Genomic DNA, 25,221 nt, shown 5'->3' with positions numbered 1-25,221 from the left:
GTGTTAAGTGGCACGGCTTAATGCTGGAGTAAATTATATTACCATGTGGTGCTTACTCAACAGAGAAACTGAGGACTGCCACTTGACAGGAACATATTTAGTGCCTAATGTCCTGGGTCAAAGTGAAATGCTGTTTTCATCAAGATAGTGTAGCGTAAGGTAAACTTATAAATTTCAGTTAAAGAAGTGAATTTAAGTATCAACTTATCAAGAATCCTAGAATCTTGTAGAACTCAATTTCTGCAATAATTGGACGCAGACACCAATTCCAAAGATATAAATTCCCAAATGTATTAAAAACAAGGATAAAATGTAACACTACACTAGTTATACAAAAAGGGAAAAACTAATTAAAATTCACTCAAGATCAACAAATCAAAGGCAAATCACTTCCGTGACCAAATCAAAGACCATGGAATCGCATATGATAACACACAAATCGTTACACAAAATTACAAACACATTAACTACAATACCGGTTAGTAAGACAAAGGTCAGTCTCTCATTAGTATTGTTAGTCGGACATTAAATAACTATGCCAGTTAGTATTTATGTCAAATAACTTCTCGTTATATATATATCAGTCTCATTTACGTTTGGGTGCCGAGAAAGATCCTATCATTTCTTGTTACCACAATTCTCCCTAATTGATTACTGTTCAATGATTAAGGATAGTCAGGGCCACCTATAATCTAGTGTCTATTAACGTGTGTCAATTTCAAGATATTTTTCGGCGTTGACAGATTTTATTTCTAAAATTGTCAAACAAAACAGTTTAATGCAGCACTCATTTATATTTAAGAAAATACTAAATGATATTACACATTCTAAAGTTTATGACTCACAGAATAACATTTCTAATTGATTTCTCAAAATGTCATTAATGATAAACTCCAAACTGTTAAACTTATCTGAACTTCGTCACAGAGAAGCCTTTCTGTCTTCGGGCTCAAATAAAAACACACGGCACGAGGTCCGTGTGGTTTGGAACAAAGGCAGTCCGGTTCGGCTTTGTCCAATAACTTCCACTTCAGTCGATGCACCTGGAAGTTGGGGTTTCGCGAAAGTAGAGTCTTTTCCAAACAGATTTTCCACTAGTTTGAAGGCTCCAAGATTGTGCACAGGATGTCTTCTTTGCAAGCAGGGTTTTCCACCGTAGTTACTTGAAGACAAAGTCTTTGAGGAAAGCAGGGCCCTGTTCGTTTCCAAGGGTCGTTTCTTAAGACTCAATAGCTATTTAAATGACTGAACACTTCTGCATTACAGTCGACTTAGTCAATTGTCCAGCTGTATACACTCCACTGATCAGGTGGGCACAGTCGGGCATGCGCAGGTTCTAAAGTTCTTTACTTAATAAAGTTCTTTAAAGAATTCTTTGTACGGCTCAATCTCCTTCTCCCAGTTAAACTCTTCTGTTGCCGGCAAAGACTTAGTTGGTTTCCGGTTCCGGTTCTGGCAACAGAGCTACAGGTTGAGCTGTGGCAGCGAGTTACCGGTTCAGGTGAGAGAGATCGAAAAAGTTGCTGTGCGTTGCCTTTTAATGTCTAATATCATAGGTGATTGGTTCTTGAGTGTGCGAGGTTGGATTTCGGTTTCAGCCCCCAGTGTCCTATTGGAGGAGGCTCGATTTATGACTGAAGTCAATCCATGCCATCTTTTGGAAATGCCGGTTGACCTGGTTTCGCAGCTCTGTTTTGGGATTTCGGATCTCGCCTGCTTCAAAGGGTTTTTATTACCTCCAGGCCCTATTCCCCAGACATTTCACAGCAGGGATTCCAAGCCATTTGGCCCATTCTCAGTGCCATCCTCCCAAGACTGCCACTTTGATGTAGAACAGTTCATGGGCCGATGAGCTCAGGAATTCTGGTAACTTTGGGGGAGAAATCTTCTTTAGATCAGACTTTCAGCTCAGAGCTAGAATGCTCTATCAAAATACACCCTCCCTTAATGCTACAATAGTGTTCACTGAGGCCCTTGTGAAAGAAATCCCGAACTTGACTCGAACTGAACGTGGCAATGACATTGAACCAACATTTCAAATCTTAAAATAGCAATGGTTGTTTGTGGACCGACTTTGAGCTCTTAAGAAGAACTTATGTCACTTCATGTATTGTTGAAGGTATTGTTGTTTCAGATGTTAGGTTGGTGTGCTTTTGGTTGAGGTCATCATTTCTTAAAGCATTATATTGAATTGATATCCACTTTGACCCACCTATTCCTAGACCCAAAAAATAAGTTTTGCATTTTTAACAATCACAATTGTGAGATACTTTATTTGCAGAGATTGCAGTTTCAGAGTTTGCAAATTGCATTGCTCTTAGATTAAACTGCTATAGTGTCCAAAAGCCACCATCTACTCATTCAAATGATGTCACCTATTACACAGTGGCCATCAGCAGGAATCCCAGGTCTGGTGGGTAGAATGTTACCTACTGTTCCACCATCACCTTCTGAACACACCAAGGTCAGTTTTGCTTCAGAGGGGACATGATCAAGCTCCAAGCTCAATCCTCTATTGAGGTGAAAAGGTGCTTCCATTGAAAAACAGGTTAAACCATTTTTTTTCTGTGTTTGTAAGGGGTATGCAAATGTCTCCACATAACTGCAGATGTATAAAACTGTATGTTCTAGCAAGCATTCTTTGATTTTGATAAACTGTTATGATAATCTACACTTAATACCACTTTTCTCCTTCAGGCTATTGACAGTTATTAAATATACAAAACATAACAGCAGTCCTAAATTAATGAAAGAGTAACTTATTTAGTTTTTACTGCAGGACAAGACACAATGCTTTTTTCTTGTTTTGTTTTTTGCAGCAATGTATGTTGCATGTGTTGGTTATAGGTTCTTTTTGTTTTTGTACTTGTCAAAATAGAATAGATGTATGAACACAAAATGCAAGTCAGCATCTCTGAAAATGAACTCTTTTTACCCAGTACACTTCACTAATTAGAGATTGTGACAAAATATGCTGTTATGGTTATTTTTTATGTTTCTTACAAAAACTGAAAATGAAATAAAATAGATTTGTAGAAAGTGGTTGAAAATGCACTTGTAACTAAACTAGATGCAAAAACATATTTATATATTATATATAAGTTAAGACCCCTGTATCAGGAATTTATAGTAGTTTCATGATTTTTTTTTTAATTAATTGACTGAAACTTATATACATAAACTTAATTTTACCTCTTGAATTCTCATCATACCAGATGACTGAATAGCATAAATAATCCTTGTGACAAAAGTAGCCTCTTCTAAAATTATATTAAAACAGTCTGGGTTTTCACACATATGCATGAATGGACTTAACATGCTTGAGCAGCTGCCAGTTGGAGAAGGTGCCCAGAAACTCCTTTATTCATGGAAAGGATCAAAAAACATAACTGCAAAGTCATATTTTAAACTAGACAGGTATATCAGATCCAAAGACAACATGCGAGAGTTTATAGTGCTATGAGACCTTCCGCTACAAATGCTTTCTCTCCAAGTATAATCCAGGAATCCAGACTAATCATAATTCAAGAAAAACAGACCATAACTAAATGTGTTATAGATGTTTATTGATAGATATGTTAGGCAGGGAAAGCAGCCGCTCCTTTTTTAATGATTAAAATGCTTAAGTGCTGTCTCTCTGGGGGGTCTGATTGGCTGGTTCAATCAGGAACATAGGGGGACACCTCCTGCTTTATCAAGCCTTATGAAAGGTTGAGGAGAAGGCTTTCGTCAGTTTTTGGAGACCAGATTGCAATGATTCTCTTTTGGTTTCTTGTTAGTGTAGCCACTATGCTCTTATTGATAATTTTCCCTGCATTCTTTATTTAAAAGGGTCTGTGCCATTATATATCTTTAAGTAAGTAAATAGTCCTTAAATAATAATTTGTGTATGACTCTAGCGAGCCTCATTTCCTTCCCTATCCCCTACATTGGTAATTATTCCACAACATGCAAACAAATCCAATGTGGTATTTGACTTTATTATGCATGACTGAGGGACAATTGCATGAGGAAGAGTTAATTGGAACCCCTCCAGGGAAAGTGAGTGGTTGAAGGCTCCCATTTGTTCCTGAGCAGAATAAGGTCAGTGGCTTGAGCTAGGGAATGTCTAATCTCCATAAAAAGCTAAAACAAAGGATGTTTCATGCAGTTATGTTATTATGTTTTCAAATATACATTTTGTTTCTTATTCTAATGCATATTTATATTACAGCATTTTCAGAGGATAAGTTAACACATTGGAAGCACATGAAAAGTCAAAATTACACATTATATTGTTCAATTTCATGTTTATTATTTACAATATAGACAATAAGTGAATTATATAGAACATTTCAGCTAGATTTTCTTTGCTGGCATAAAAAAACCTGTGTCCTTTTACTTAACTTAGACTACTAATTATGTGATTATGCACACTTGGGTAATTTAAAAAACAAACAAACAAAAAAAACATGGAAGGATATTTCAAGGGATCAAAGTGAATGTAAAATGTGGTCAATATACACTCACCTAAAGGATTATTAGGAACACCTGTTCAATTTCTCATTAATGCAATTATCTAACCAACCAATCACATGGCAGTTGCTTCAATGCATTTAGGGGTGTGGTCCTGGTCAAGACAATCTCCTGAACTCCAAACTGAATGTATGAATGGGAAAGAAAGGTGATTTAAGCAATTTTGAGATGTGGTCAATATGTAACTGGTCAGACATTAAACTTCATAAATAGTGGGAAACTAAATACATTATCATGACCGAGTTAAGGGCTCAGTTCAGGTTTCCTGGATGTTTGACAGCATGCACAATTTGTGATACTTAAAGTCCTGATTCAATTAAACATTTGATCAGCATAGAGGAAGTACATTCAATTTCATTCTGACGATTGCAACTAATTACATGAATGCAGACTCATCTCATTTGCTGAATACATTTTTAATTTCCTGATCTCTTTTCACCCAGTCAGACACTAACTGTAGTGGAGACATATTCTGGTTCCTCTCATCACTGCAATATCAATAGCACTTGGATGCTGACAGAACAGCTGGGTATCCCCTTCTGGGTTCAGTTGCAAAAGGAGAGAAAAAAGACTACTTGTTTTTTAATGGAGAGACAAGGGGCAATTAAATCCAGTAATTTCAGAAAGGCATTCATGAAAATCTAAACTGAAAGACAGAAGGGACCGGCAACAGGGTGCCTTCTTCTCTGTTTCTTTAAAGGTTGGTGTTGATATGTGAAGCCATTTAGAAAAACTTTAAAACTCCTTCAGATTTCTGTGAGTTTCCATCTCCCTTGGAGGTAGGGAACAGCACAACAAATTACTCCCAACTATTTTCTTTTCACTTTCAAGAGGAGTAACATGTCATGACAAAATGGTGACTGTAATCACACTTAATTGTGCTGGGCTGCAATGAAAGTTGTTTCCACAGTTGTTTTTGCATTAAAAATGAAAAGCACATCTCCTGGAATGGAGAAAGCTTTGAAAACAAACAGAGATTCCCTGTTTATTTGAAGTGTCACAAAGATGTTCAAACCATATTGTATGATTTGCTTGTAGATAAAGATCCAAATGCAAAAATAATGTAATCAAAACCTTTCTTAGAATGGTTACATTAATCACAAAGTGATGCTCACGTCTGTCTATCTCTAGTGCATATTTTGTTACACACTTTTAGATTAATGACTGTGCCTCACAATCTTTAATTTTGGATACATTGTCAGCTGTGGACCAGTAATATTCACTCACAGAGGACCAGGAGGGTTGAATGGTGTTTTGTGTTTCATTCCTTAAGAGTTCTTATTGACTCTTAATTTAATAAATTATTGACTTTATTCACCAGAATTACCACTATTTCCAGGTCTTGAGCCATTTGTAGATACCTATAATACCTGCAGTACTACAGCCTTCAAAGACTCAGAATACATTTTAATAGTGTGGGTGTGCTGCATTACATGTTTTATCTTCAGTGTTTTTGTGTATTTGTATTTCCTATTGTAGCAACATTATGGCTTAAGAACGGTTACAGATAAGAGGGTGATTCAAATTTTACTATTGAGTTTGAATTCACCCATAGGATTGTAACAGCTTCTGGTTCTACCATAGTTCTACCACTGAATTTATACTTTGGTAAAACTACTACTACTACCACTAATAATAATGATTTTACTTACCATATTTTGTCCTTTTGTCCTATTACATAACTTATTCCATTGTATTATTTATTTTTGTTAAACTACTCTTCAATAATGAACCTTCGCTCCATGCAATGTTTTACAGTTCAGTCACATATATAAATATAAATTAAAGCAGTACCCTTTTTTATGGTAATCGACACATACAAAATTATGCATTTTCTTAATCTTATAAACGTTTATTACATTTAAATAACTATTTACTAACCATATCTCTAACCATTACCAGTTTATTTAGTAGGCTATATGTAGCCCACATATGCAGGCTACATACATACATACATACATAAACAAACAAATTAATAAATGACAAAGAGAAAAAGGCTTGTCAATTCATACTGCTACAATTCGGGATATGACTATATATATATATATATATATATATATATATATATATATATATATATATATATATATATATATACACTCACCTAAAGGATTATTAGGAACACCATACTAATACTGTGTTTGACCCCCTTTCACCTTCAGAACTGCCTTAATTCTACGTGGCATTGATTCAACAAGGTGCTGAAAGAAATGTTGGCCCATATTGATAGGATAGCATTTGATGGAGATTTGTGGGATGCACATCCAGGGCACGAAGCTCCCGTTCCACCTCATCCCAAAGATGCTCTATTGGGTTGAGATCTGGTGACTGTGGGGGCCAGTTTAGTACAGTGAACTCATTGTCATTGTTCAAGAAACCAATTTGAAATGATTCGACCTTTGTGACATGGTGCATTATCCTGCTGGAAGTAGCCATCAGAGGATGGGTACATGGTGGTCATAAAGGGATGGACATGGTCAGAAACAATGCTCAGGTAGGCCGTGGCATTTAAACGATGCCCAATTGGCACTAAGGGGCCTAAAGTGTGCCAAGAAAACATCCCCCACACCATTACACCACCACCACCAGCCTGCACAGTGGTAACAAGGCATGATGGATCCATGTTCTCATTCTGTTTACGCCAAATTCTGACTCTACCATCTGAATGTCTCAACAGAAATCGAGACTCATCAGACCAGGCAACATTTTTCCAGTCTTCAACTGTCCAATTTTGGTGAGCTTGTGCAAATTGTAGCATCTTTTTCCAATTTGTAGTGGAGATGAGTGGTACCCGGTGGGGTCTTCTGCTGTTGTAGCCCATCCGCCTCAAGGTTGTACGTGTTGTGGCTTCACAAATGCTTTGCTGCATACCTCGGTTGTAACGAGTGGTTATTTCAGTCAAAGTTGCTCTTCTATCAGCTTGAATCAGTCGGCTCATTCTCCTCTGACCTCTAGCATCAACAAGGCATTTTCGCCCACAGGACTGCCGCATACTGGATGTTTTTCCCTTTTCACACCATTCTTTGTAAACCCTAGAAATGGTTGTGCGTGAAAATCCCAGTAACTGAGCAGATTGTGAAATACTCAGACCGGCCCGTCTGGCACCAACAACCATGCCACGCTCAAAATTGCTTAAATCACCTTTCTTTCCCATTCAGACATTCAGTTTGGAGTTCAGGAGATTGTCTTGACCAGGACCACACCCCTAAATGCATTGAAGCAACTGCCATGTGATTGGTTGGTTAGATAATTGCATTAATGAGAAATTGAACAGGTGTTCCTAATAATCCTTTAGGTGAGTGTATATATATATATATATATATATATATATATATATATATATACTAAATATATATTCACTTCAGACTATTTTCAACATTGTCATATTTATAGCAATATATACAGCTCACAGAATTTAAACAAAAATGTGGGTTGCAGTTCCTTTTTAAGCAAACATGACAATAAAACAAACAGCAATCAATTGGAATATGTACCTTTTAATTGTGAACAATGAGAATTTCTAATCATTATGCAAGTAAGATCCATCATTCTTAAATGTATATAGTGGAACACCATCCCAAAGCATGTTGTATGTGATGCAGGTCAGAGCTCCCTGCTTGGGATTGGAACCATGCACCACAGACATGTGAGCACTCCGCACCACAGCAGCTCCACCCAGTTGAGCGATAAGTCTGCACTGGAGGCTTATCACTTTACTGATTTTACAGAGGGGTTACATAATTTGTAATGTACTTATATACCTGATGAGCCCTATTACACTCTGTCACTCTAAACTCCTCCTCAATTTTCCTCACAGCAACCTCGGCAACCGATAGGTATTGGTCTGTTGAGATTTGAGTTTGAGTCACCAATGTATCTGAGTCTCAGAGCTGCCTGCTGGGGATTTGATCCACACACCACAAACACTCCACCAAGTGCTCCGCACAGCAGCAGCTTCACCCATTAGAGTGATAAGACCGCTACGCCAAGTTTATCGCTGAACTGATTATACAGAGGGGTTACATCACTTGTAACGTGCTCATATACCTGATGAACCCTGTTAAAATGACACAACATTACAAACAATAAGTGCATCAAACAATGCCTTTGCATTGATGTTTTGACAATTGCTACAGTGCAGTAAAATGCACAAATCACATTTCATCATGCATTAAGTTTGATAATTATAATGTTAAAGTACATTAAAAGAAACACATTATACTGCTGCAGAGGGACCCATGGTTGGTGACATCACAGATTTCCACTCCTCATTTGCGTTCTATCATACACCACTCATAGCAGCCTGATTGGAGTCTGTCTCCCCTCACCATATGCGTGATAACCATTTGCGATGCATATATCCCTCTCCACGATGCACAAAACTTTGGAATATTGTGGCCCTGGTAGCTAACCCTGAATCTCACCCCAACTGTAACTGTTGTACATGTGATCAACACCAGAACTCAGGTAAAGTACATGAGGTTCATTATTCCTGTACTGTTAATCATCTGTTTAGTCTCTGTTTTCCTAGCCCATAGTGCCGCCGGTGTGCCATGGACATGCAATTGCACAACTGTCTTTGGAAATGTCCTGCACTGCATGACCAGTATCTGAGCATGACTGCCCTCTTGTCTTCCACCAACAGCCTCCTCTGAGGGTCCAACGAGGCACTTCGTCCCCCACCATGGAAGTCTGATGAGGCACAACCCATCCCAGAAGCACCTCACCACGGAGGGTCAATGGGGCATCCACACCCAAGGTTTGACGAGCCATCGCAATCCAAAGCCTGTTGATGGTCCAAACCCTCCACCTCTGATGGCCAGCGAGGGGCTTCCTCCAGAGGGAAGAGCACAGCCAGCAGCACCGATAAAGAACTTTCTGATCTCCTTGCTGCTGTAATAACTATACTGCCTGGAGGGGAGGCAACCATTAGGCCTAGGCCCTAAGCCGTGGACCCCCAGAGATTTGACGGTACATGGCCCCGTTCATCGTCCCTTTGATGCGGTGCAGTTGTCCTGTCCCCTTAGCAGAAAAACACCCCCAAAGCATAATGTTTCCATCTCCATGTTTGACGGCGGGGATGGTGTTCTTGGGGTCATAGGCAGCATTCCTCCTCCTCCAGACACGGCGAGTTGAGTTGATGCCAAAGAGCTCGATTTTGGTCCCATCTGACCACAACACTTTCACCCACTTCTCCTCTGAATCATTCAGATGTTCATTGGTAAACTTCAGACGGGCCTGTACATGTGATTTCTTGAGCAGGGGGACCTTGCAGGCGCAGCAGGATTTCAGTCCTTCACGATGTAGTGTGTTACCAATTGTTTTCTTGGTGACTATGGTCCCAGCTGCCTTGAGATCATTAACAAGATCCTCCCCTGTAGTTCTGGGCTGATTCCTCACCGTTCTCATGATCATTGAAACTCCACGAGGTGAGATCTTGCATGGAGCCCCAGACCGAGGGAGACTGACAGTTATTTTGTGTTTCTTCCATTTGCGAATAATCGCACCAACTGTTGTCACCTTCTCACCAAGCTGCTTGGCGATGATCTTGTAGCCCATTCCAGCCTTGTGTAGGTCTACAATCTTGTCCCTGACATCCTTGGACAGCTCTTTGGTCTTGGCCATGGTGGAGAGTTTGGAATCTGATTGATTGATTGCTTCTGCGGACAGGTGTCTTTTATACAGGTAACGAGCTGAGATAAGGAGCACTCCCTTTAAGAGAGTGCTCCTAATCTCAGTTTGTTACTTGTATAAAAGACACCTGGGAGCGAGAAATCTTGCTGATTGATAGGGGATCAAATACTTATTTCATTCATTAACATGCAAATCAATTTATAACTTTTTTGAAATGTGTTTTTCTGGATTTTGTTGTTGTTATTCTGTCTCACTGTTAAAATACACCTACCATTAAAATTATAGACTGATAATTTCTTTTTCAGTGGCCAAACGTACACAATCAGCAGGGGATCAAATACTTTTTTCCCTCAGTGTAGTTCCTTGGTCAGCAGGTCTATGGCCTGCTCTGGCTGTGTATGCCATGGAGCAAGGGGAACGCTGCTGTTGTCCTCCAGCGGAGGGCGCTTGAGTTTCTCCAGTGCCCTGCTGTGTACATAGTTCATTTATTCACACGGTAAGAGCTGTAGTTGCCCTGTGATAGCTACACTATTCAGCGGGTGTCAACTGCTCCTATGTTCTACATGTGGCCCATGGGCCGGCTCCTGCACAATAGAGCTCTTCCACTCTGTACTATTCAGTTGAAAGCATCGAAAGCCTTCTAATTGTTCGTTCTACTTTGATACCGTTAAACTCATATATATATATATATATATATATATATATATATATATATAATTTTTATAGAAAAAATTAAAAGAATCCATAAATAAGAAAAAAAATAGTGCTCACTGGGAATCAAACACAGATTGTCAGGTTCATAGCATATTTCCTTAAGCACTGTGCCAACATAAATATGTATATGTGTTCTGTGGTCTCTACAGTAAGTTAATGCACTCATGGTTACAAATGTTCAAAAGGAGAACATATGAGGGGGATGAATTATCATAGGGACGAATTGTCGCGGGATGAATTGACGCGGACGAATTGATGTACTCCCCTTGGTCTGTAAGCAATAGCCTTTTTTCTCTTTGTCTTTTATTAATTTAAAAACACAAACCTACCGGTGTTGTATTTGTAATTAATTAGAACAATTTGCAGATGATAATTTTCACATTCTTGACATTTTCTGTGTTGATCTGTGGCAAAAACTCCCCATTCTGAATTCATGTTGTAATACAATGCAACGGGGAAAAGTCCAGGGGGGTTGAATACTATTGAGAGCTACTGTAGTGTGTCTAATCATGATCAACAATACAGAAACATATTCTGTAGTTTGTATGCTTTCATTTGAGTAGTCCCACATGGTTGTAGCCCTTATAATTGCCACATTTTCTAAAACCTTTTCCGCATAAACTAGGTTCTTTCAAATGCACATTATTCCTTCTACAACTTCTACAAGTTTCAATTTGAGTGGAATTTCAATTTCATCTCAAAATTTCCCATTGGCTTTAATAGAGGAAATGGTCAAAAATATCAAAATGTGAGAAAAACCTAGGTAGTGTAATATAGTTTGTATAATCATGATCAACTATGCTGCATATGCATGTACAGTTGGTCTGTTTTCATTTGATAGGTGTCACATTACCTGTATTCCTTATAATGTCCATACTAAAAACTTGCACGCAATAGAAATTCTAACCAGGCAAAAACGAAGGTGACTGTAAAGAGATATTGTATAAATACATTTGACTTGGCTCCTTTAGGCTCGTGGCCTAGGGTTTATTGTGCCACTTTGTCCCATTTTAGTTACACCCCTACAAGTTTCCAGTAGTAACTATGGTATTCAACACAGTCTGGTTGCCACAGATACCCTCCACATATTATTTATCCTGCTCATACCCTGCTAGATTTATATTCAGTAACCATTATACATTAACAACACACCCATACACCCATTGTGTATAATCGCATAGTACAAAGAATTGGAAATTAATTATGTATGAATGTTATTACATTAAGTAATTGGATAGTTGGCAAATAACCTGTTATCAGTTGTCATAGTTTTTGCCAGGTTCAATGGATAAATGTGTGTAAATGATCACTAGCTTACAAATGAATAAATAAGATTTAGTTTGAAAACTTGCATCTGTCATTTCCACAAAATAATTTTATTGAAACACAATATACCTTATTTAATGGAATTCTGAAAAAAAAAGATAACAAAACACTGAGTATTTTAGTTTTTTTTTAGGATTGAGAGCACTGGTGAACTACTGGTGGACTACAATGTCAACAGTTCTGTAAGAACATCTAATACTTTCAACAAGTCACAGTACTGTATCTTGTACCATGTTGGACAGGCTTTGACATAAACAAAATTATTGATTTATATAGGGTGTATTTAGGTCAATCACATATTAGGAAAAATATAAAAAATTACATATTTCTTGACAAACACAAGAATTGTTTTAAACACCAACATTTTATTGTGCATTTTCATTTCATTCCTGGTCTTTCTCATAATATATGAGTACAAATTTGATAATGTCATATTTTAAGGCTGCATTTACATGTTGCAATTCATACTTTTAACATTGGAAGGCCAAGACAATGTCTAAAAGACTACTATAAAAGACATGTTTATTTGGCAGTAACTAAATGCAGATATACGTATAGGAAGAATGCCATTTAAATATGTTAACAATGACTTCAATTTAATTAATCAATATTGATGTAAAAGAATGACCTTGCATGGAATATCACTGGAAGTCTTAATTCACCTTTTATAATTTAACAGAGCAGAGGGGGCAAACTACTATATATTTAGTAAGGCAAAATACCTGGCTTAATGCTAAAAAATATTGAAAACTGAACATGCTATTGCATTTGTTATTCTAACATCTAATGATTCCCCTTCTAAGTCACATAAGACAGTATGCCTCCAGGTGCTTTCTAAAACAGATGGCAGTCTGAGCAGGGGGCACTCACTCCACGCTTTATAGATAGAAATCTCATTTAAGGTAACACAAGGAGAAAAAGTTAATTGGATGCAATAGGATGCAATAGCTCAATACACCCTTGGCCAAAAGTACAGCTGATATTGGCCTATTGCTGTTGCCCTGATATTTCCACTTTCCTAAAAAGCACACAAAGAAGAGACTTGCATGACCACTTAATTTCACAGAGCACTGAGGTCTGGCTTTTCATCCAGTATTGGACATACACTGGATCTAATAAAGTGAGTTGTTCTGATGTATTCTGTAGGGAATAAAGGGAAATACAGAAGATATTTTATTGAAATGACAGATTACATTTAATGCTAGATGTTACAGTTAATGCTAGATGAGGACTAGGTTTGAATTAACTTGCTTTAACATCTTCAAGGGATCAACTCAAAGTTCTCTTCCACTGCCACCCAATTCATCAAACAATTGTACTTTACCAACTATTGAATATGCCAAAATCAAGGCTTGGGCGGTCCAAATGAACCAGTGCTGTCTGCACTATAAGAATTAATCTGCACTCTGGATAGAGGCTTTTACCAGTTGAACCACTTGAGAGGATTGAACCCTTATTTCAATTTTGTGATATGAGGTACACAGAGGATGCCATTCATTTTTTGTAAGCAATTTATCTGTGTTTGTTTGCTTGTTTATTATTTACAATAATTAGATTTATGGAGGTAAATGTCTAATTGCTCCCTCTTTCTGAGATAAAAGTGCTTTTCATTACTGTTAAGTTTGAACATACAGTACTGTGCAAACATTTTAATCAGGTGTGTTAAAATGCTGTATGTTAGGGGTTGTCATGCTGCAGAATAAATTTGGGACCAATCAGATCCCTCCCTGATGGTATTGCATGATGGATAAGTATCTGCCTGTACTTCTCAGCATTGAGGAGACAATTAATTCTGACCAAATCCCCAACTCCATTTGCAGAAATGCAGCCCCAAACTTGCAAGTAACCATGCTTCACTGTTGCCTGCAGACACTCATTAGTGTACCGCTCTCCAGTCTTTCGGCGAACAAACTGCCTTCTGCTACAGCCAAATATTTCTAATTTTGACTCATCAGTCTAGAGCACCTTCTGCCATTTTTCTGCACCCCAGTTCCTGTGTTTTCGTGTATAGTTGTGTCACTTGGCCTTGTTTCCACGTCGGAGGTGGACTTCTCTGTACAGTAGATGGGTGTACCAGGGCTCTACTGTTTTCTGCCAATTCTGAGCTGATTGCACTGCTGGACATCTTCCGATTGTGAAGGGAAGCAAGTATGATGCATCTTGCAAGTTTCCTTGGCCGACCACTGCATCTACGATCCTCAACATTGCCTGTTTCTTTGTGCTTCTTCAAAAGAGCTTGGACAACACATCTGGAAAATCCTGTCTGCCTTGAAATTTCTGCGTGGGAGAGACTTTGCTGATGTAGTATAACTACCTTATGTCTTGTTGCTGTGTTCAGTCTTGCCATTCATTTTGACAGTAAACTGTCTTCAGTAACCTCACCTTGTTAGCTGAATTTGGCTGTTCCTCACCCAGTTTTATTCCTCCTACACAGCTGTTTTTGTTTCAGTTAATGATTGTGTTTCAACCTACATATTTAGTTGATGATCATTAGCACCTGTTTGGTATGATTGTTTAATCATAAACCTGACTATTTGCCTACGAAATCCCTTACTTTGTGCAAGTGTACCTAGACGAATTGTTGCTGTTTTGAAGGCAAAGGGTGGTCACACCAAATATGGATTTGATTTAGATTTTTCTTCTGTTCACTCACTTTGCATTTAGTTAATTGATAAATATAATCTATTAACATTTCTATTTTTGAAAGCATACTTACTTTAAAGCATTTTTTCATACCTGCCTAGAACTGTACTGTACGTGTCCATTTCATAGTTTAGTTAATGTGATTTTGTTTTTAATTGGTTTTCATTATCCCATGGGCGTGATTAGATGCACATGTAGATTATTTGAATTAAAGCGGAGCAGTGCTGGTCAGAGATTTGGCCTTCTGGCCAACAAGATGCTGGTGTTAAGCAGTCATGTTGCCTGAGCCTCAACCAAGTAGGCCTTCCACGGTGACCCTACACTGTTTATTGGGGCAGGAATAAGTTTGTGAGGTGCGACCGACACAGGTGGGCGGGACATCCTTAGATGTGTTTGACGAGTAGACCCTTGGAAACACCATAAGGCCCACCTTGTGTGCCACCTGGGCTGGAGGGAAAACAGGCTTGCCACAGGAGGCCTGGATCTCCATGAGAAAGTCCAAGAGCATAGGGTGAGCTCTAGGTGCGCGATGGGGGTGCTGGTGCCAATGGAAGAGAGATCATGGGGGTGATAGATCTTCCAGACAGGGGACCTATAAGTGATCAGTTGCCCTTTGCATTACTGCAAGGAACTCCCAAGAAGAAGGTGGAGGGAGAGGGGCTTCATCGTTGACAGAGGCTTACAAGGGTCTTTCTTCCTTACCCCTTTCTTTGTCATCCAAACCCTCAGCATCAGAGGCTAGAACAGAAAGTGTGTCTTCCATTCAAGAAGCATCCCAACTCTCTACAATAGGAGTGTGAGGAACTACAGCACCAGGTCCAAGTGCCGCCGAGGTTGGTACTGCCTACATGGGGGGAGGAGCTAATGCAGACAGACCAAAAAACTGGAGATGCATGAGATCCAACATCTGATCCCTCCATGCCATTAGGTCTTGGAAGCAGGATGCTTGGACGCCTGTACTGAGAAAACCTCAAGACCGCAAGAGGGTTAGCGTCTATGCCTGGGGAATGGCCAGCCATGCGGGAGCAGCTGTGCTGAGGGAACAGCTTGTGAAGATACAAGCAAGGGGCATATTTAAAGATATCTGAATTTGAGATATCTCATTTAACTCCATTTACGGATATCTGAAATTAATGTAAATATTGAATAAATGTAAATATATATTTATTTAATTTCAGATATCACCAATTAATTTGCAGATACCTGAAATGCATTTGAAGATATCTTATCCTATCTTCAAATAATTTTCAAATATCTGTGAATGGGTTCCTGTTCATTTTAGACATATCTGCATATATGCAAGATATGTGTAAATTACTTCCTGTATGTTGGCTGAGATTATCACTTCCCATTTACTGATTCAATTACATATAAATGAATGAATGAGTGAAAATTAAGTGATAATCTCAGGCTACATACAGGAAGTCATTTGCAGATATCTTGAAATTATTTAAAGATATCTCTAAATGAACAGGAATTAATTTGCAGATAACTAAGTTATTTGAAGATATCTCTAAAACATGTAAAGATATCTGACATTAATTTTGAGATATCTAATTCATTTGAAGATATCTTTAAATATTTAAAGATATTCATCCATCCATTTTCAAAACCACTTATCCCGGTGAGGGTCCTGGGGAAGCCAGAGCTGATCCCGGCAGGCATAGGGCACAAGGCAGAAATACACCCAGGATGGGATGCCAGGCCATCACTGGGCAACACACATATACATACAGGGCAATTGAACATGTCCAATTAACCTAACCTGCATGTCTTTGGACAGTGCAAGGAAACCAGAGTGCCCAGAGAAAATCCACATGGACATGGGGGGAACATGCAAACTCCACATAGACAGGCACCACGAGCCAGTACTTGAAGCCGGGACCCCTGGAGCTGTGAGGCAGCAGTGCTAACCACTGCGCCACGGCGCTGCCCCTAAAGATATTCATACATATTTAAATATATGTATTGAATATAAATTATATAAATATAAATTATAACTTGTCTTGCCATAGAATAATATGTTCACACTGGGTGTAAGCACAACCTACAATTACAAAATGCATTTACCAGGTAGTAATGCAATGGTAGCGACCAAATTAAATGTAATACACACATTGCATTGCAGTGCGTCAGTGTTTTGTTTTACCTGATTGCCCAATGAAACATCCACAGGCAATCAGTCTACGTCTCTTAATGTGCAATCAAACTAGAGACATGTCTGAATCAGTAGCAGAAGCAGCAATCTCTTTGAAGCAGCAGAACCAGGACAGTCCGGCCCTAGCCAGGCTAGTTTGTTTTAATTATATTTCACAACAGTAACGTGAAACACCACGGATAAAAATATCTCACAATACGTCTGGTTACGACGATAAACCGAGAACCGAGTTTCATACTGGGTTCACTGGTTCAGCTGGTTCGTTAAAAATAGGCTATATATAATTAATTCAAGCTATTTTCTTTAAAAATTAAATGAGTGCTGCTATAAATATGTATATAGAAAGTTTCTTAATTTTCAATAGTTATAGCAGCTATAACAAAAACAAGGGTGCACACTTTTCAAAATAGCTCCAAAACTTTATTACAATGATTTATTTAATTATTTCCAGGCAACCCATGCTGATATTGAGTGTTGCTTATCTAAAACCCAAAGTACAGATGCCCTGAAAACCTAATTTTGATGGTTTTCTGTGAGTGCTGAGATTCTGGGGTAAACCACACCTATAATCCCGCCCCAGTATTTTTATGAAATCCAATCCAATTGTATTTAATTTTGACACTCTTCCCGCAGAGCAATCGGGTAAAACAAATACACTGACGCACTGCAATGCAATGTGTGTATATGAATTCAGTCACTACCATCGCATTGCTTAAAGCAATGTAAAGCATTAGTATTACATTTAATTGTGGCATTAAAATATCAGCCATAACATTATGACCACTGACAGGTGAAGTGAATAACACTGATAATCTCGTTATCATGGCACCTGTCAGTGGGTGGGATATATTAGGCAGCAAGTGAACATTTTGTCCTCAAAGTTGATGTGTTAGAAGCAGGAAAAATGGGCAAGTGTAAGGATCTGAGTGACTTTGACAAGGGCCAAATTGTGATGGCTAGACGACTGGGTCAGAGCATCTCCAAAACTGCAGCTCTCCCGCCTGCAGTGGTCAGTACCTATCAAAAGTGGTCCAAGGAAGGAAAAGCAGTGAACCGGCGACAGGGTCATGGGCGGCCAAGGCTCATTGATGCACGTGGGGAGCGAAGGCTGGCCCATGTGGTCCGATCCAACAGACGAGCTACTGTAGCTCAAATTGCTGAAAAAGTTAACGCTGGTTCTGATAGAAAGGTGTCAGAACACACAGTGCATCGCAGATTTTTGCTAACGTCTTGGTGCCAGATACCACAGCACACCTAGTAGTCTAGTGGAGTCCATACCATGACTGGTCAGGGCTGTTTTGGCGGCAAAAGGGGGACCTACACAATATTAGGCAGGTGGTCATAATGTTATGGCTCATCGGTGTACTATGATGCTATAAAGCAATTCAGCAGGGATTAAACACAAAAATAAGCTTGTATTGTTTAACAACGTGTGCATTGTATTTAATTATAGCACAACACATCCACAATACATTGTTTTGTATTTTGGAACTAGAATGTCATGGGCTTATCCTAGTGTTTGCTGTATCTAGAAGTTGATTAATGAATAATGACTAACATATTACTTATCCTAGGTTTTGGCTGAATTAGGTAGGATTGTCTGCAAACACATTAAATAGGTTTATAATGTCTAGTAAATCTTTATCTGGTTCCATTTTGTTTAGACACAGAGGGCTTTCCTTAATCCTCCACCCCAAGGCTGTTCAGTATCACTCTGTCTAGCCGAGCTCATTAACAAACTTTCTTTTTTATCTAATAAAAAAATAGATATAGAGTTGCCATGAAAAATATAAGCATATTTTATGTTTATCAATGACTTTCTGTATATTTGCACAGTATTTTCTGTTTATAGCAGTATATATATTACCGTTTGAAGGGTAATTTATGTTAATGACTTACATGCCCCTATGTTGTAGCAAAGCTCCACTTAAGATCTAACTAGTGCATATCACTCCCAGTTGACAATGTAATTTATGACACAACACACAGTGAACTTCCATCCGATTAAATTAGAGTGCATATTTGCAGGATACTTTTTTATTTTTAGTGTTACTTAGAAAAATTATGCATTTACCTTTGCTTACATACTTTATTTTATTTTCTGAAATGTTGAACTGCACTAGCTTATCCAATCAAGCTCACAGATTGTACTTAAAACACACAACTTTGAAGACCCACCTTAAAAATAAACACAGACATGTGGTGTAGTTCTCTACCCAAAGAAGAAAAAACTAAAACTTAATATTATTCTTGTTAATTACAGGCAGTCGATATGGTCAGAAATACCACTAGTTAAGTTCACAAAGTTAATACAGTTGAGGCTCTCTGCAGGAGAACGTATAAACAATTTAATTTAAACCCTAGCTGTTCTTACCCTAACATTTCACAAAGCATGTTATATTTAATAAATGACTTGCTTTGTGTACCTAAACAGATTGCTGTAGAAGCTGAAAATTTGGGAACATTTAAAGTCAGACTGGATAGGATCCTTGGATCACTCAGTTATTAATGGACACCAAACGAGCACGATGGGTCAAATGGCCTCCTCTCATTTGTAAACTTTCTTATGTTCTTAATAATACAACTTAAAATACATCTTAATGTTTGGGTGGAGTTAAAATAGGAATTACACTGTTCACTCATGTTTCATACTTAGATAAATCAAACATACAAGTAGCTCACAGTTCCTGTTTTCATTTATTTTAGGATAATTCTATTACAGTATGATATTTTAGGAATAATATACATTGAGCATATTGGTTCAATTCTAATTCAAGTGCATTGCATGATAATTGACATTACAGTTGAGGGTAATAATGTATATTGCTATTATTTAGAATATTTAAAATCTCAACTAAAATTATTATATATATAAATACCAAAAGCAATACAGCTGCAGGTGTTTTTGTGTATTTCAATTGTATGGGTGGTGGAGGGGTAACTAAGCCTGTACCCATATCAATACATGACCCACCTGCTAGTGGCAAATTTCTAATCTAATACTTGATTGTAAAATGTATGTTTGATAGGCAGTTCTCCCCATGACCAAAGGCAAACCTTAAGTCAAACTGTTTTAAATTTCCGATTGGAGGGTGGGTTTAAGTTTTCATTGGGTCTGGGCCCTATTCAACACAATGCTTAAAAACAACATATGTAATGCAGTAAAGAAGATTGTGATAATAAATGTAGTGAAAATGTCTTTTCAATAGATTACAATAAAGAAAATGGTCTGAGATTGGACTGCAGTTTTTGACTAATCATACACAATGAATCTGCAATTTGGCAAGTACAATATTAGGTGTAACTAAAGGGAGTGCAAATGTATGTGTTTGGAAAATTATTTAGATCTGTAGTGTATGAGAAAACTGTTACAAACTACTCTGTGTGAGGAATGTCTGAAATGTTGAGAAGAGAATACTACCCAAAGGGAGATATCGTCATTACCAAGGGGAAATGACTTATTGTCTATAAAACATTGTCACTTAACCCATCTGCCTGCCATCTGCCTGCTTTAACTAGTACAATGCAAAATAATTCAGACTCATGAGCACAAAGTTTCCCCTGTCTAATATAAAATATTAAATTATTCAAAAAAGGAAACCTTGAGACTCTAGCGACTAGGCTAATATATTATAATATTAATCTAATTCCTCACGAAATGGAGTTCCATTTCGTATTGCTAACATTACTTTTTTAGAACTTTACTTACAGCTGTCAGGCGAGAGAGCGTGGGTTTAACAAATTGTCCACTAGGTCTAAGCGAGTCCCCGGACTCCCACCAGATCCCTGCTATGAAAGTGGCTCCTTGCTTATGTGGACTGCCTCCCTCCTGTTTTTTCAGTGGGCAGTTGAGTGTAACTGTAGGGACCTGGCGCCTGCTTTAGTCTAACTGGGGATGTGCAGACACCTCTGGTCTCTGACTCCCTTTCCTGTTTTTCTTCCCAGTAGAGCATGATCTGTGTCCCCTGCTCCTGGATCTATGTTCTGGGTGGTGTGGGCATCTGCTGATCCCTGCCCCCCTTTTCTCAGTTATTTGTAAATTCCCAGTACAGCATAGCCTGTGGCCCTGCTCCTGGTTTGCATGACTGTTTGAACTGTTGGCCCGTGCCTCCTATTTCTTTTATGTTTTAAATTATTTCCAATTGAGCTTTGGTCCCCTGCTCCCAGTGAAATTAACAGGTGGTGTGCATATGCCTGTTGCCCCTGCCCTCCGTTCAGTACATTATTATTCTTGGTTGCACTTGGCCCTGTGGCCCTTCTCCTGGTTTATTTTTATTGTTGGTCTGCGGGTCCCTGTTGGTTGCCTGGTCGACTTTAAATTGAGGCCTTATCTCCTAGCAGGCTGTGGTCTCAAGGCTGGCTTCCTTATCTGTACACCGCTGGACCCCCCTTGGGTAGTATTTTCGACTCAAAAGATAACAATAGGTTGTGAATGCATCACAGTAATCTGAGAAAGGGAATACTACCCAAAGACTGTGAGGTTGCATGTAAGCTTTAGGGCTCCAGTAAAGGATGGGGAGGATTCAACTCTTCATTGTATTGGCTGTATTGGGCAGGGAGGAAATATATTTATTAATTCCTGCCAAGATTAGGCAGTGTATTCACACAACAATGTGACAGATGTACTGCATGATAAAGAAAACAAACAAACAAGAAACATGATGGGCTCTGTACCAAATGGATTCCACACTAATTGTCAGAATAAAATAATATGATAAAGTTAATTTATTTATTGATGGTTTTTAAGTTCTGTTGTCTCTTCGAGGACAAAATTATATATATATATATATATATATATATATATATATATATATATATATATATACACTCACCTAAAGGAATATTAGGAACACCTGTTCAATTTCTCATTAATGCAATTATCTAATCAACCGATCACATGGCAGTTGCTTCAATGCATTTAGGGGTGTGGTCCTGGTCAAGACAATCTCCTGAACTCCAAACTGAATGTCTGAATGGGAAAGAAAGGTGATTTAAGCAATTTTGAGCGTGGCATAGTTGTTGGTACCAGACGGGCCGGTCTGAGTATTTCACAATCTGCTCAGTTACTGGGATTTTCACGCACAACCATTTCTAGGGTTTACAAAGAATGGTGTGAAAAGGGAAAAACATCCAGTATGCGGCAGTCCTGTGTGCGAAAATGCCTTGTTGATGCTAGAGGTCAGAGGAGAATGGGCCGACTGATTCAAGCTGATAGAAGAGCAACTCTGACTGAAATAACCACTCGTTACAACCGAGGTATGCAGCAAAGCATTTGTGAAGCCACAACACGTACAACCTTGAGGCGGATGGGCTACAACAGCAGAAGACCCCACCGGGTACCACTCATCTCCACTACAAATAGGAAAAAGAGGCTACAATTTGCACAAGCTCACCAAAATTGGACAGTTGAAGACTGGAAAAATGTTGCCTGGTCTGATGAGTCTCGATTTCTGTTGAGACATTCAGATGGTAGAGTCAGAATTTGGCGTAAACAGAATGAGAACATGGATCCATCATGCCTTGTTACCACTGTGCAGGCTGGTGGTGGTGGTGTAATGGTGTGGGGGATGTTTTCTTGGCACACTTTAGGCCCCTTAGTGCCAATTGGGCATCGTTTAAATGCCACGGCCTACCTGAGCATTGTTTCTGACCATGTCCATCCCTTTATGACCACCATGTACCCATCCTCTGATGGCTACTTCCAGCAGGATAATGCACCATGTCACAAAGGTCCAATCATTTCAAATTGGTTTCTTGAACATGACAATGAGTTCACTGTACTAAACTGGCCCCCACAGTCACCAGATCTCATCCCAATAGAGCATCTTTGGGATGTGGTGGAACGGGAGCTTCGTGCCCTGGATGTGCATCCCACAAATCTCCATCAACTGCAAGATGCTATCCTATCAATATGGGCCAACATTTCTAAAGAATGCTTTCAGCACCTTGTTGAATCAATGCCACGTAGAATTAAGGCAGTTCTGAAGGCGAAAGGGGGTCAAACACAGTATTAGTATGGTGTTCCTAATAATCCTTTAGGTGAGTGTATATATATATATATATATATATATACTGAGATTAAATGCATCTTGTAATGTGTTTCAGGAATAAAAGCACTTTTGTAGACAAAATGTAGTGTGACATGAATGGCACTGCATTCATACTAAAGTAGCCTGAGTATTTGGTATGGCTGTAGACGTTTTTCAATGCACTCATCTGGCCAGTTTACACTCTTTTTTTATCATGCTTTTTCAAAGTGTAATGACATTCAAGTGTACCAAACAATTCAGTGAACAGTACAACAGGTTTACATATTTCCCTGATGTGTTTTCTGCTCAGAAAATCACAGTAAAATATGTTTTAAGAATCTCCTTCTACATTTATTAGGTAGCATTTCCCTCATTAACATGCAAATCAATTTATAACTTTTTTGAAATGCATTTTTCTGGATTTTTTTGTTGTTATTCTGTCTCTCACTGTTAAAATACACATACCATTAAAATTATAGACTGATCATTTCTTTGTCAGTGGGCAAACGTACAAAATCAGCAGGGGATCAAATACTTTTTTCCCTCACTGTATATAGTATCCTCTTTTGGCTACTGACAAAAGTAACAAACAGTAACAGTAACAAAGTGACCAACACCCTCAAACATGGTGCCCCCTAACTACAGTGTAGTTAGTTACATATATATCATTACAATATATATTTTTGTATGTTTGTGTGTGTGTGTGTGTGTGTGTGTGTGTGTGTGTGTGTGAGTGGTCCTTTATCTGCCAGTAGCAGGGGAGTGATTAAATGTAAAAGTAAAAGTAAAATGTTAACTGCAAAAAAATACAAATGTCTATAATCCCGCCCTCCTTTTCATGTCTGGATGAATTTCCAGAAAACTCTTTGCTCTTGATACTTTCCTGCAGTCTCAGCTGTTTGCAACCATATTGACACAATGTCCTGAGTCAGTAAGAAACAGGCTGTGAATGAAATATTTGTCTGCCCATTTATCTTGGGACAGCCTGGCTGTTTTCACTAAGAGACAGCAATTGAAATATCAATCATTTCTGAAAATCATCCCTTTATAATTTAATTTAATTTTATATCCCGCACAGACTGCTGTAGCTACAGTAGTTTCTGAAAGTGTGCCCTACCATCAGTGTTGTTTTATTAACCTTAAATTAATCAGTTATGCTTTAGTAGCAATTCCACTGTATGGCTTCTTTATTAGTTTTTAATTCCTTTCACTTATGCAGGTAAGCTGACAAAGATGATTGATGATACAAGAATGATACCTACAGTATAATTTAAAATTGTATCATTGATAAACTTATTGATGCCACTTTTTGATGTAAAGTATAATTAAATATGGCTGCTATGTTTGTAGGAATGGAAAAAAAGAAGACTGACACTTCTTATGGAGGGTGATCAGTGCCAAAATTAAGATGAACGTGATTATGAACATGAAGATGATTATGAACATGATTATGAACATGAAGATGAACATGAAGATGATTATGAACATGATTATGAAGATGAACATGAACATGAAGATGATTATGAACATGATTATGAACATGATTATGAACATGAACATGAAGATGATTATTAACATGATTATGAAGATGATTATGAAGACGAACATGAAGAGGATTATGAACGTGAACATGAAGATGATAATGAGCACTAGATAGGACAATAAGCGCACTGGCTACCGCCCACCAGCTCTGATTGACAGAGTTCAATGTTTTGTCACATCGAAAAAAAAAAGAAATACAAGAGACGCTACGAAATGTAGAAGTGCACTGAGAAATGTAAATAGCAAAGAGACAAACGGGAAATATATATATATATATATATATATATATATATATATAGTATATATATATAGTTCTGAAAAAGTAATGTTAGCAATATGTTAATGTTAGTGAGGAATTAGATTAATATTATAATATATTAGCCTAGTCGCTAGAGTCTCAAGGTTTCCTTTTTTGAATAATTTAATATTTTATATTAGACAGGGAAAACTTTGTGCTCATGAGTCTGAATTATTTTGCATTGTACTAGTTAAAGCAGGCAGATGGCAGGCAGATGGGTTAAGTGACAATGCTTTGTTAGGCAATAAGTCAGTTCCCCTTGGTAATGACAATATATATATATATATATATATATATATATATATATATATATATATATATATGTTGAAACTAATGAATGTATAAATACATGTTTAAATAAA

Source organism: Amia ocellicauda, chromosome 6 (assembly GCF_036373705.1).
Source record: "Amia ocellicauda isolate fAmiCal2 chromosome 6, fAmiCal2.hap1, whole genome shotgun sequence".
NCBI classification, from domain to species: domain Eukaryota; kingdom Metazoa; phylum Chordata; class Actinopteri; order Amiiformes; family Amiidae; genus Amia; species Amia ocellicauda.
Note: the sequence above shows the minus strand (reverse complement) of the source record.